This window comes from Myodes glareolus, chromosome 17, assembly GCF_982192425.1.
Source record: "Myodes glareolus chromosome 17, mMyoGla1.1, whole genome shotgun sequence".
NCBI classification, from domain to species: Eukaryota; Metazoa; Chordata; class Mammalia; order Rodentia; family Cricetidae; genus Myodes; species Myodes glareolus.
The window spans coordinates 36,008,220-36,020,159 of NC_142042.1; the positions used below are offsets into that span (position 1 = coordinate 36,008,220).

An 11,940-nucleotide genomic window follows, 5' to 3' on the forward strand; every position below is an offset into this window, starting at 1 on the left:
GCATTCCATAGAGAATCCCTCTCAAGCTACTTCCTTTACCCAACTGAGAGCAGCATGAACTCCTTCTTCCTCCCCCAGATCTGTTCTTACTTGACCAAAGTCAAGCTTTGTGCTGTTGGTCCCCAGGAGCTTCTAGTGCAATGCCATGAGAAACTAGGGGGCAGACTCTGTGCCAGCAGCACCCCCAATGTCCAGCAGCACCCCCAATGTGTGGCCAGAAGTAATGGTTCCAGAATGTGAGGAGCCTGTATGCTGAAGCGACTTCCAAATATAGATTACTTTTCTTTTAGCTTATTTTAGTTTTAACCTAATTTTAATAATGTTGTGTCAGGTTCGAGAGTGTCGCTTGCTAGGTGAACCCCAGGGACAACTTGTCAGCAGCCATCTTGCTTTCCTAGATGGAGGAAATGTCATAGAGTGTTGGGGGCAGAGAGATTACAAGCTGAGGCACTTGGAAAGCTCAGAATTCATTTCCTGAAACCACTTCAGAGGCATCGGGTTCTTCTCTCCAAGGAAGGGATAAAGTTGCACCATTGGAAACAGAAGGAATGAGCAACTACCTATAGGATTCCAGTATCCCTTGGCACCTGTGGGTTTCATGTCCTCTCCTGAATGGCTTTGATATTATTATGTCATAGTCTTTTGTATTATTGGCCCAGTTATACTTTTGATCCTGCTTGGGTCCAGTGAGGAGTGTGGTCAGAGTTCATTGGTAGCCTTCTTTGTCGATTGAAACCCTTACTCTAAAGGAACACTGAGAACAAGACTCCTCCCCACACAGAAGGTGTGCCTACTCTCTCGACTCATGTCATAGCGAGCTGAGTGGTCCCCTCTTATGTGATGTAAACCTTCCTGTTTGGTGCAGTCAGCTGTGTTTTCATGAATACACCCGTCTAAACATCACTGGGGAGCACAAGCTGACTCTTACGGTAAACAGAAAGCATACTAGTTTGGAGATTCTCAAAGTTCCTTATCGTCTACTTACTAGTTATGACCCTTCCCTTCCATGCATGGCTTGCTTACTCATATGTAACGGGCAATTCTGGAATCTTTGTAAACAGTAAAAGTTAACTTAATTTAGCAATCAGAATGTCCAGTCCCAGAGAGCAACCAAACCTCTGAACCTGAAAAGATGGAGAATGTTTTGTCCTTCCAGCTGGAAGCTAGCCCTGGGGGACTGGGCGGTGGTCAGGCTGGCTTCTTCTCAGGGCATGACGAAGGAAGGCAGAGGGAAGGAAAGTCTCACTTCAGTTGGAAGTCATACTCTAGTGCCCCCTAACACTGGCTCTTGATGTCTTGGGGGTGCTTTGATAGACTCATTACTGGGTAGTCCCCTCCACGGTGGTTTTGGTTCCAGTTTAGGGAAGCTCTGTTTGGAGGTGACTGTCATTTCTTCTTCGGTCACCAGGCATGTGTAGCCAACTTTTGCAGCTAGGATCTCTTAGACACACCCAGTGACCTTTAGGACACAATCCACGATAATCCAGCACATCTGTCCCCATAGTCCACTGACACAGCGCTACTTAGCCCTCCTCCCCAGCAAGCTTGCAGTGCTGGGCAACGCAGCCACACAACAACAGCTTCCAAAACAAGTGGACGGCCAAGCTCTCCCTCTGTGTAGCCGGGAGAAAAGTAACAAGAATATGGCCACAGGACACCTTGGAAAAAGACAACAAAAGGCATGAAAGAGAAGAGAGGACATAAGGAAAAGTCATTGGGTTAAACCCTGGCCCCCAAATGTTGGACTCATAAACAGCACCCTTTGGAGGGGGAGGATGCATTCAGCATGAGTGGGCACTGTGTGACACTATCCACCTAAGGCCACCCCAGGGAATTCTTTTTCCTCCTCAGGTTCTAGGCTTTCTTTGGTCTCCTGAGTGGTGAGCAGGCCCAAGAGTCCTAAGATGTGGTTTCTGAAGTCGCCTTGGAAGCATACCTGAAATGTCACTGCTCTGAAGAGTCACAGACAGACTGAGTCTGGTGCCTGGTCAGAGTGTAGGTTTAGTAATGCTTGGTATAGTTGATGGATTTTGTTTGTGGCTTCGGGTACTGATGTGCACATCCCTGTAACTTCTATCCACTTAAGGCAAAACCACACAGCTCAGTGTATATTTACCTAGGAGGGAAAATCAGAACGAGGCCAGACTCCCAGACCCAGCTGTGAGGCAGAAGCGTATTTCCCATGCTGCTCATACAACTTGAGGACCAGAGGAGAGGAAGCTCATGACCACTGCCTTCTCTTCTGGGGAGGGAAGAGGAAGAGGATCAGGAAAGGGTCCTTATGCCACTTTGGAGGGCTGCAGGAATAAAGGCAGGAAGAACAGCTGAGAAATTTTCCTATCTCCCTCTCCCCCCCCACCCCTCTCCCACCTTTCCCGCTTCCTGTGTGCAGTTACATGTGTCCATGCTCACATACATGTAGAAGTCAAAAGACAACCTCTGGTGTGGTTCTTTAGGCACTATCTGTCACGCCCGCCTTGACCAGCAAGGAAGACACAACACAGACTCTTCTTTCTGCAGTTTATTCAGGAACCTTGAACAATCTTCTGACTCTGGGGAAAGTCAGCCCACAGCTTAAATAGTCTCTGGGTAGCCAACCCCAGCATGCCACGTGGGAAATGCAGATAGGTCCAGAAACGCGGAAGCAAGCCAGATCCTTAGCCTTAGCCATATATGGGGTTGTTTACGACCAAGAGCACTCACCATCGGGGAGGTGGAGGGCAGAAACAGTGCCACCTTTAAGGCACAGCACTACGCAGCTCTCTACAACTATCCATATTTTATTTCATGTTTTGAGATGGGAGGGGTGTCTCTCACCCACCCGAAACTCACCAAATAGACTGCACTCAGTGGCCAGTGACTCCCAGGAACCATCTCTCCAGTTCTGAGAGCTTTGCTTGTCTCTATGCCCAATTTTATTTTCTGGTGGTTTGTTTTTGTTGCTGTTTGTCTTTTAGTCTGTGTTCTGGGGAATAAAATCTGTCATTATGCTTGAGACGCAAGTATGTACCAATTGAGCGATCTTCTTAGCCTTTAAAAAGGTTTTGTTTTTCAGTTTTTCAAAAGTTTTTTTGATGTGTGTACCTGTGTGTGATGTATATGTGCATGTGTGTATGTGTGCACTATGTGATATTTGTGTGTGCATGTGTGTGATATATGTGTGCATGTGTGTGACACATGTGTGTGATGGTTGTGTGTGCATGTGGGTGATGTGTGCATGTATGTGTATGTGATGCATGTGTGTGTGTGCATGTGTGTGATGTATGTGCACATATGTACAGTGAGTGCATATGACAGTTAGAGGACAACTTTCTACAGTCTATTCTTGTTTTCCACCTGTTCAGGGAGAGGTTTGCTTTGTTTCTGCCTCTTGCATATTCCAGGCCAACCAGCTCTGAGCCTCCAGTGATTTTCCTGTCTCCATCCGTCACATCCTGAATGGTGGCTGAGACTCCAGACAGGTATGTTGGGGATGGAACTCAGGCCATAAGGCCTCGCACAGGAAGCATTTTTACCAACAGAGCCAGCGTTCCGGCCCCTGTTTTGTTTTTTGAGACAGTTTTACTCTACAGCTCAGGCTGGTCTCAAGCTCATGAAAATTCTCCTGCCATGATCAATTTCCAAGTCATGGGATTATAAAGGTGTGGGCAGGCATTTTTCTCTTCCCTCCCTCCTTTCTTCCCTCCCTCTCTTCCTCCTCTTTCTTCTTTTCTTGCATATGCTAGGTGAGTGCTTCACCACTCAGCTTCGTTTCCACCCTTTGCAGAGAAATACTTCTGCAATCCCAGGCTTGTGTGCTCTCGTTGCGTGACCAAGGTCATGAACTCCAGAGCCAGGCCAACCTGGACGTGGATCCAGCATTCCGTGGGAGGAGCTGTGTCACCTTGGGCAGACATTTCACTTCCTTGAACCTCCTCGAACCTCAGGCTTCCTTTAGCACAGCAAGAGGTTGTGACCTTACACTGTACATCTGTCACAATCACATGGGTCCTTAGACATAACGGGACTATATACAGTGACTGGCGTTTAGTAAACTCTCCATAAGAAACAAAACTTCTCATTTTAGCTCCAGCAGCTATTTGTCTTCCAGTGCGCTAGGACAAGAACTCGGAAGGGCACACATGCTGAAGAACCAGGGTCAAAATTCCAACTAAACTGCTCAAGCTGAGCTGTGAAAGAGGTAGATACGGATACACCTGGCGTTTTAGTGCCTCAAGGTGAGGACTGTAGAGGCTTTCTAAAGAAGGCTACGACGTCAATGTTTCATAGAAAGAACTCAGGGGTGAGAAAAGTCTCTCTCTGACTTAGATGTGGATGCCTCTGACAGAAAGTGTAGTTTTCTGTCATAGGAAAGGAGTTTGGCCACAAAAGTTCCAGAGCTTAGAAGGTATCGCATGATGACAGCTCCATACATGCGCACACAGTCTTCCTCCACACATGCGCACACAGTCTTTCTTCACACATGCGCACACAGTCTCCCAGAGCTCCAAAGGCTCTAAATTCACGACTTAGCCTCAGGATCTCTCTGCTCTTTCTTACTCACACTCGGGCTCTCTTTGGGGTTCACTGTTCTAACTACTCTTCGAAACCAAGTTTAAATGATTCCTCTTTCCTGACTGTCCCCTAATCTCCTGTTCTGCCCTCCCCTCACTTAGAGTGACCTGTGTGACCTTCTGAGCTCCACTCCTCTCTGCAGCCTTCATGCCCTGTCTGGGGTCGTACCTGGAGCGGAAGATCACTGAATAGTAGCTGAACTCAAATGGAGGGTCCTCAAGTCCTGCATTCTTAAAGAAACCATGAGGCAGGAAGCTAGGCGGAAATGAACATCGCACTGCTAGCAATTTCAACACTGACTTCAACAGTTTTCCTGTCTGCTCTGCCCTGCAGGCATCCAGGCCAATGTCTGTCCACTAAAGCCAGGTGGCAGTAAAAATTTGGTATGTTAGCCCGTCTGTCAGGCTCCCTGTAAAGCAAACAGCACTGCAGTAAAGCCTGCTGGAGACGCCCAGTCAGTCACCATATCGCAGCGTGGACAGTAGATGAAGCTTCCATCCTACATCCTGATCCTTTTTTCCCCTCTGGTGCAGGCAGTGAGTGTCCAGCTGCAAAGAAGACCCTAGCAGAATCTGCGGGGTTGCTACTGAACACCTATGGTAGAGGCTGCCAGTTGTTTGGGCCGGTAGCCGTCTTCCACTCCCTCAGTATTAGAGATCCTGGTGGGGTAATGGCCACTCAGAGTAAAGACTATGCCGCCCATTTCCCTTTGCGGCTAGGTCTAGCTTCATGACTTTTAGAATACGAGCACTGGCCCATGGGCCCTGAGTAGAAGCGCTACTATTTAGTGACCTTTTACTCCAGTCAAAAAAAACCCAGACAGAGCTTGAAGGCTGCAAAGAGGAGTGGTCATGGTCCTGTCTTTCAAGAGCACAGAAGGGCACACAGGTCACTCTGAGGAATGGCCCAGAAGTGGCAAAGTGAGGTGAGAGCAGAGAGAACCTGAGGCAAAGTCATCAGCTGAGTGCCTATGGAGCTCGGGGAGACTGTGTGTGCATGTGTGGAGGAAGACTGTGTGCGCATGTGTGGAGGGAGGCTTGCGCATGAGCAGGAAGAATAAATAAAGCTGGCACGAACTTCCGGTGGGATGGGTAAGAGAGAAGGATGGGAAGGTAGTTTAAATTAGCTGATATTAGACTTTTCAGTCTATAATAAGGATCCCAGGCCATACTGTGGAGGAAGTAGAAAGTCAAGGAAAGATTTTGAAAGAGATTAACGCAGTAGATTTCCATTCCTGCTCCATTTAAAACAATCAAACAGTATTAAATGGCTGTCATTCTGTAAGAGACAGTCAAAAGAAGTTGTCAATGAAGATAGCCTAGAGGCATTTCTAGCTTCCAAAGAGACATTCTGTTCTTTCCAATTGGGAAACACCCTGAGCAGGTAACAACCACTTTGTTGGTCTCTGAGTTGGCTTACCTGTGGCTGAAGTTGCTAAGGAGGAGTCTCTAATGACCTATGCAGCAAATCCTGCTAGCCTTCTCCTACCTGTCTTGGAGCAGGCAGCTCTATGGAGATGCTCAGGAGGCCGGCTGGGATGAGGCAGAATCCTTGTCCCAAGCTCAGGCCGCTGGAAAGCTGATCTCTTCTGGAGGGTTAAAGTGGGAAGCTGGGGTCCCTGGCTGGCAGACAGCTGCCTCCCTCATGGGACTTCTCTTGTCCCTTAATGTTTAACCAGCTGAATAGCCTTAGGGACTGGGAGTATGCTGCGTTTTACTAGAGAAAACATGTCTTGTGTTCCCTGAAAACTTGATTCGTGGAAAATTAAAAAAGAATAAAAATAAATAAATAAACCGGTACTTTGTGTGTGTATAGGAATACAGCAAATCACACAAGGTTTCATTTGCTGCCAGTGATTTAAGATTTTTAGAAGATCATCGAGTAAAGATATTTTTATTTCATGGACCGCAACAATATAGTTCTGAGTGAATGTTACGCTAAAGTCGTTTGCTATCTGAAGCAACAACTTTAGGGTTCTTCCCTCACCCTTTGGGAAGGGTCTTTTTATGTAGCCCAGGCTGGCCTCAAACTCAAGATTTTCATGCCTCAGTCTTCCGAGTGCTATGTTTAGAAATGTGTACCACCACACCCCACTTAAAACTGCTATATTATACTGTAACATTCAACATTCATTTGTCTGGGGCCATCAGGGGGAATGAGGCATTTCAGAAGAATAAAATAGTCAAGTATCTAACTCAGTGGTTCTCTTAGGAACTGGGGCACCTCTCAGTGGCAAAGTTACAGTTACAAAGTAGCAACAAAAATAAATGTAGAGTTGGGGGTTGCTAAGACCGTCAGAAATATGTCTGATGGTCACAGCCCATAAGTTGAGAACTTCTGGTCTGACTCATATTCACTGAGGGACTCAAGATGGTGGGAAACACTTCCGATGGAAGGTTTGTCCAGACTTCTTGGGTGTCCGTGCTTTACAAAACACGAGAGCAGTGATTGTCAGGTCCCAGTTGTCATGCTGACTCTAAGAACCATTGTGAAGACCAGTTATCAGATCATTCCGTACTCTGCCTTGCTCCCTGAGGCTGCCAAAGCTTATTGACCATTTCTTTATCTCTTCTGTCAGTGGTCCAGTTGTAGTGTTTTAATTGTTTGTTAGCCATTGGTTCTACCTGCATAGTTTGTGTCTTGTTTTGTTTAATTATGTGTAATGTATGTGTTTATGACAGTGTGCAGGGTTGCCCGAGGAGACTAGAAAGGGCATCCGATCCCCTGGGGCTGGAGTTTGAGGCATTTGTGAACTTCTTGGATGTGGATTCTGGGAACCAAACTGGGGTTCTGTGGAAAAGCAGTGACAAGAGCTTTTGGCCGCTGAGCCATCTTTCCAGTGTCTTCTGGTCCTCGTCTATCAGCCTCTTGTACAGCAGCCTGAGGAAGCTCTGTACGCTGCAGAAGCTCGGTATGCTGCGGTACTCACGTCTAGTGTTGACGACTGGCGACTGGACCTCAGAAAGGGTAGGCTTTGCTTATCATTGCCTGGATTAGTCTCGCTCCCTTGTAATGTAAACTCAAAAGATTATACTACAGATTCTCTCTTTCATGCATTCTTGGACAAGTTAGCAATTTGGGTCCCAAGGGAAAGAATTCATCCAGGACACTGGAGGTTACGAAATGAGCTTCAAGAATATGTACCAACTCCCTTTCCTTTTAGGAGAAATAAACACCGAAAAGTATCTTCCAGAAATAAAGTCGATTCTAGAAACCAAGTGTCTCTCGTTAGGACTGTGCTGTTCATGATAGTTAGCCTTCGAGAATCTGGATCCTTCTGGAAAACAGCCTCCAGGATCCCACAGCACCAGGTGCTGTCTAAACTATTCCTCTTAAGGCTCCCTTGACCAAAACACTTGAGATCAGAAGACATTTGTTTCATTTCTGACATGTTTACATGAGACCCAATTCTGAAAGCGAACTTCATAAACATTTCATATATCCCTTAAAAGTATGACTCATAAGTAACCTTATATAATAAAAAAATTAATTTGTGTGTGCTTTTGTGTAGATTTGTGTGTTTGAGGGTGTGTGAGGATGTGTATGGGGTGTGTGTGTTTGTGTGTGTGTGTGTGTGTATAGGCCAGAGGTCAACCTTGGGTGTTGTTCCTCCAGAGCTGCCTGCTGTGGTTTTTGAGACCCTGTCTCTCACCTGGACCTGGGGTTCACAGAACTGGCTGGTTGGCATCCAGCAAGCCCAGAGACTGTCCATCTCTGCCTCCCCAAAACTGGGATTACAAAGATATGCAACCACACCCAGCTTTCTTTCTCCTTATCTTCTTTTTCCTTTTCCTTTTTCTTTTTTCTTTTTTTAATGAATTCTGGGGACCAAACACATGTCTTCATGCTTGCAAGATGAGCACTTTACCAACAGAGCCGTCTTCCCAGGTTTATGTGATATCTTTTTAAAAAAGGTTTTGTCATTTCGTTCTTATTGTTAGTTTGTTTTATGTCTGTGGGTGTTTTGCTCACTTGTCTTTCTGTGTACCACATATACTCTTGGTGCCTTCAGAGGTCAGATATAAATGTTGGACTCTCAGCTGAAATCATGGGCAGTTGTGAGCTGTCATATGGTTGCTGGGAATCGAACTTGGGTCCTCTGCGAGAAGAGTTAGTGCTCTTAAGCGCTGAGTCATCTCTTTAGCCTCTCTTATGCAATGCTCAGATTAGAGGCATTCAAGTTGTAATACATATCCTAGGGTCCCAACTGTAGCCCCAAACTGGGTTTAGGAGCTTACCCTGGTACACAGATAAAGAAATGGAGGGGCTCATCGGGCTCACCCCTGCCCATCTGCACAAGCGTGAGCTGTTAGCCTGGAGCTTGGACAGAAACTGGGTCCTGCTCACAGCCCAGATCTGGTAAGACTCCCCTGCTAGGCATGAACTTACAGTGGGAGCCACATCCTCATTGTGTGAAATTAGGTTAACCACAAACCAACCGAATGGCTTGTGTCTTACGGCACAAGGAACCAAGAAAAGGTCAATTTTCAAAAAAGAAAAAAAAATTAGTGCTTTCTCAGGATAGAAGGAGGACCTTTCAAATATTTTTTGGATCAGGGCATCGAGAATTTCTTATTGGCACAAAATGAAGGATTTAAGCCTTGTAGCAGATGGGTCACTGCTCTAATGTGTGGCTAAAGGACCAGGCCGCTGAAGTATTGTTTGTTCTGTTATATAACGATATCTCAGTTTCTAGAGATGTTTTAGAAAACCATCTTTAAAGAAACCTCAGCATCTTTCCCCGCAAAAACAGAGCCATTTAAAGAGGAAAGCCACATGGGTTCAATGACTCATACCAATACGCTAAGGAGATTTTAAAGGCTGAATTGAGGAAACGGTGGGCAGTAGAAGTAAGCCTTTTATCTTGGAGATACAGTAAAAGCAACACAAATAGTCCATCGGCTAGATTCGGCTAGAGCAGCTGAATCATACGTGGTAAACTCCAAAGTCTGTGGTTTGAGCCACACAGCGATAAGCGATTCACTTTGTGTCTTTGATAAAGAGCTCTTCCGGCTACCAAGATCAAGTTAGGGAATTGACACAGGTGGGTTCATTGTTTCCTTTCTTGGGTCATTCATTACCTGCCTCACAGGGTGTGAGAACTGAAGGAGATATGTGTCACAAACCCCTTCCTCCAAACAAACATTGTTGGCTGCTACTACCAAAAGCGGTCTTCTCCGCTCCTGCGTTTTCCATACTCCTTCCCTCGTTCTGAGATAGGGCCAAGCACTGAGAATAGGCCGGTGTACCTCCATTGACTCGACTGGTATTTACTAACCTCCCCCCACTAAGTGCCAGGAGAGTGCTCTTCTTTCCCAGAAGGCTCACCACTGAGGATGAAAAAGTCCCAGTTTATGCCCAAGCATTTGTAGACCAAGACATTAATGAGTAGGGATTATAATTTTAAGTGCAACAAGGAAGGACAAAGGAAGATCAAGGAATGACGGGCCATTGAGAGTTGACCATTATTTATCATGGAAAGATCTCAGAAAACTCTCTGTAGAAGGCGGCATGTTGACAGTCTTCCATGAGTTGAGGAATGGGCTCATGAAGGATCCAGTGAAAGTATATAGAAGAGGCAGAGGAAATGGCGTGGGTAAAGGTCCTGAGCTTGAGGTGACAAACTCAGCAAGGTCTGAGGAAACCAAAATGCTCAAGACAGCTGGCTCTCATAGGGCTTCCTGCAGCCCCAGGGGCTGCTGGGGTTGATGGGAAGCTGTAGGAGGGTTTTGAGTCATGCTACGTAAAAAAGATTATTGACAACCGAAGATTCCAGAAGGGCAAGAGCACAGAGGTCAATCTGGGAGCTAATAAAAGGGCTAAGAGTGGTTAAGGCTCTGGGGTAACTGCCAGGTTGAAGTGTTCCTCTGTCATTGTTGGGTAGTGTGAGCGCAAGCAGATTAAATCACTGTTCGTGAGTGGAAGTGTAATAGAAGGGTTGCCACGGTGACAGTGATAACACTTAGATCCCATTGTGATTCCTGCCTCTCTCTGTTTTGCCACGTGGAGTGGTTTAAACAGTGCTTGGTATTAGGAAACACTCAGTGGCATTTGTGACCACTTGTGGCTGAGGTGAGAGATGATCGTAGCTTGGTAGAAGGATTAGTGATGTGGTAGGGTAAGAAGTGCAGAAAACTGAAATAAAAGTTGATGAACGATCCACTCTGGCTCTCAAGGGCAGAACTACTACATTTGGTGGAGCTCAGTGTCCATAGCTTTGTGGAAACTTCTTGCGGGCGGGGTTTGTTTTATTCTGTTCTGGAAATGAACTTTTAGCTTCTTCCCCACCTAAAAAATATGTTACAGGGTGACAGTGAGGTTAAAGAAGATCCTATATGTTGGCCCTCAACTTAGGCCTAGGGTAGTCTAAGTTTTAATAGATGTTAGCTGTCCTTGTCACCATGATCATCAGAGTTGCACGAACACCTAGTGTTAGTGATGTCCTTGCCTACAACTCTACTGGGAAGAGATCTCAGCTGCTCTCCACTCTGGTGAGGATAGCTCACGTTTCCCAGAGACCTTTAGGATAAACTGTCCTAGGGCCATTCTACCCCTAAGCAACATGTTCTTGTGTCCTCGGGCACCCTTCACAGGTCCCCCAAAGACTTGAGTAAGAGGTGAATCAACTAGGACAAGAAGCAGTAGAATGTAAATGAGGTGTGATTCAAAAGGTGTGATTCGTGATACAGAAGTCCAGCCCGCCACTGACGGTTATAAAATCTGCTTGTGTTCATCCGTTTGTCCCTAATGAACCTCAAACCCCAGGACTGAAGGTAGAGGGAAAGTCCCAAAGCTGTGGACCCCTAACTCCTCCAGACCCTTCTCAGCTTCCTAGACGGTAGGATGTGTGGCTAACTGCTCTGCCCCCCCGAATCTGAGGACCTGGTCATACTGCTGGAGTTACTCACCCTTTATGAGCTAACCTTCCCATTTTGTTTGTTCTTGGGCGTATAAGCCATATAATTTCTTCTTCCAAAGCTCTAACCATGAGACTCAAGCCAATCACACCACATAAAAAGAGCCTGCCACTCACTCACTCTTGGGGTTGGCAGTGATTTTGGCTGCGAGCCAGGCCTGGAGGTGACTCAGGCCTTCTCTCCTGGATTAGGAGGATTTTACTGTCTTCAACACTGACTCAAAGGAGCTGAGAGCAGAGTGGGATCATAGACGCTGTACCGGGGTGACATGATCTAATTGCTGGCATGCCCAAATGGTAAGCAAATAGGAGCTATCCCAGCAGGCCCACCCTCCTTCCAAGCCTGCTGCAGACACAGTCCAGCTCATACAGTCGGCATCTGTTTCTGTCTTTCTCACCTGCTGGGTTCTGGGACCAAATTCCTACTTTCTCTTGAAAGTCTAAACAGGCTTTTAAAATCAGGCAGTGGG

The 11,940-nt window shown here is 46.4% G+C and overlaps 1 long non-coding RNA gene across 1 annotated transcript; it reads right to left on the bottom strand.

Annotated features, from left to right (window-relative positions):
• Positions 1–253: 253 nt before the first annotated feature.
• On the bottom strand, positions 254–2,301 carry LOC148119362 (uncharacterized). The gene is made up of 2 exons (XR_015735317.1): positions 2,117–2,301; positions 254–1,658 (listed from the first exon to the last, which is right to left on the bottom strand). It is a non-coding gene; the product is annotated as an uncharacterized LOC148119362 (long non-coding RNA).
• Positions 2,302–11,940: the final 9,639 nt, after the last annotated feature.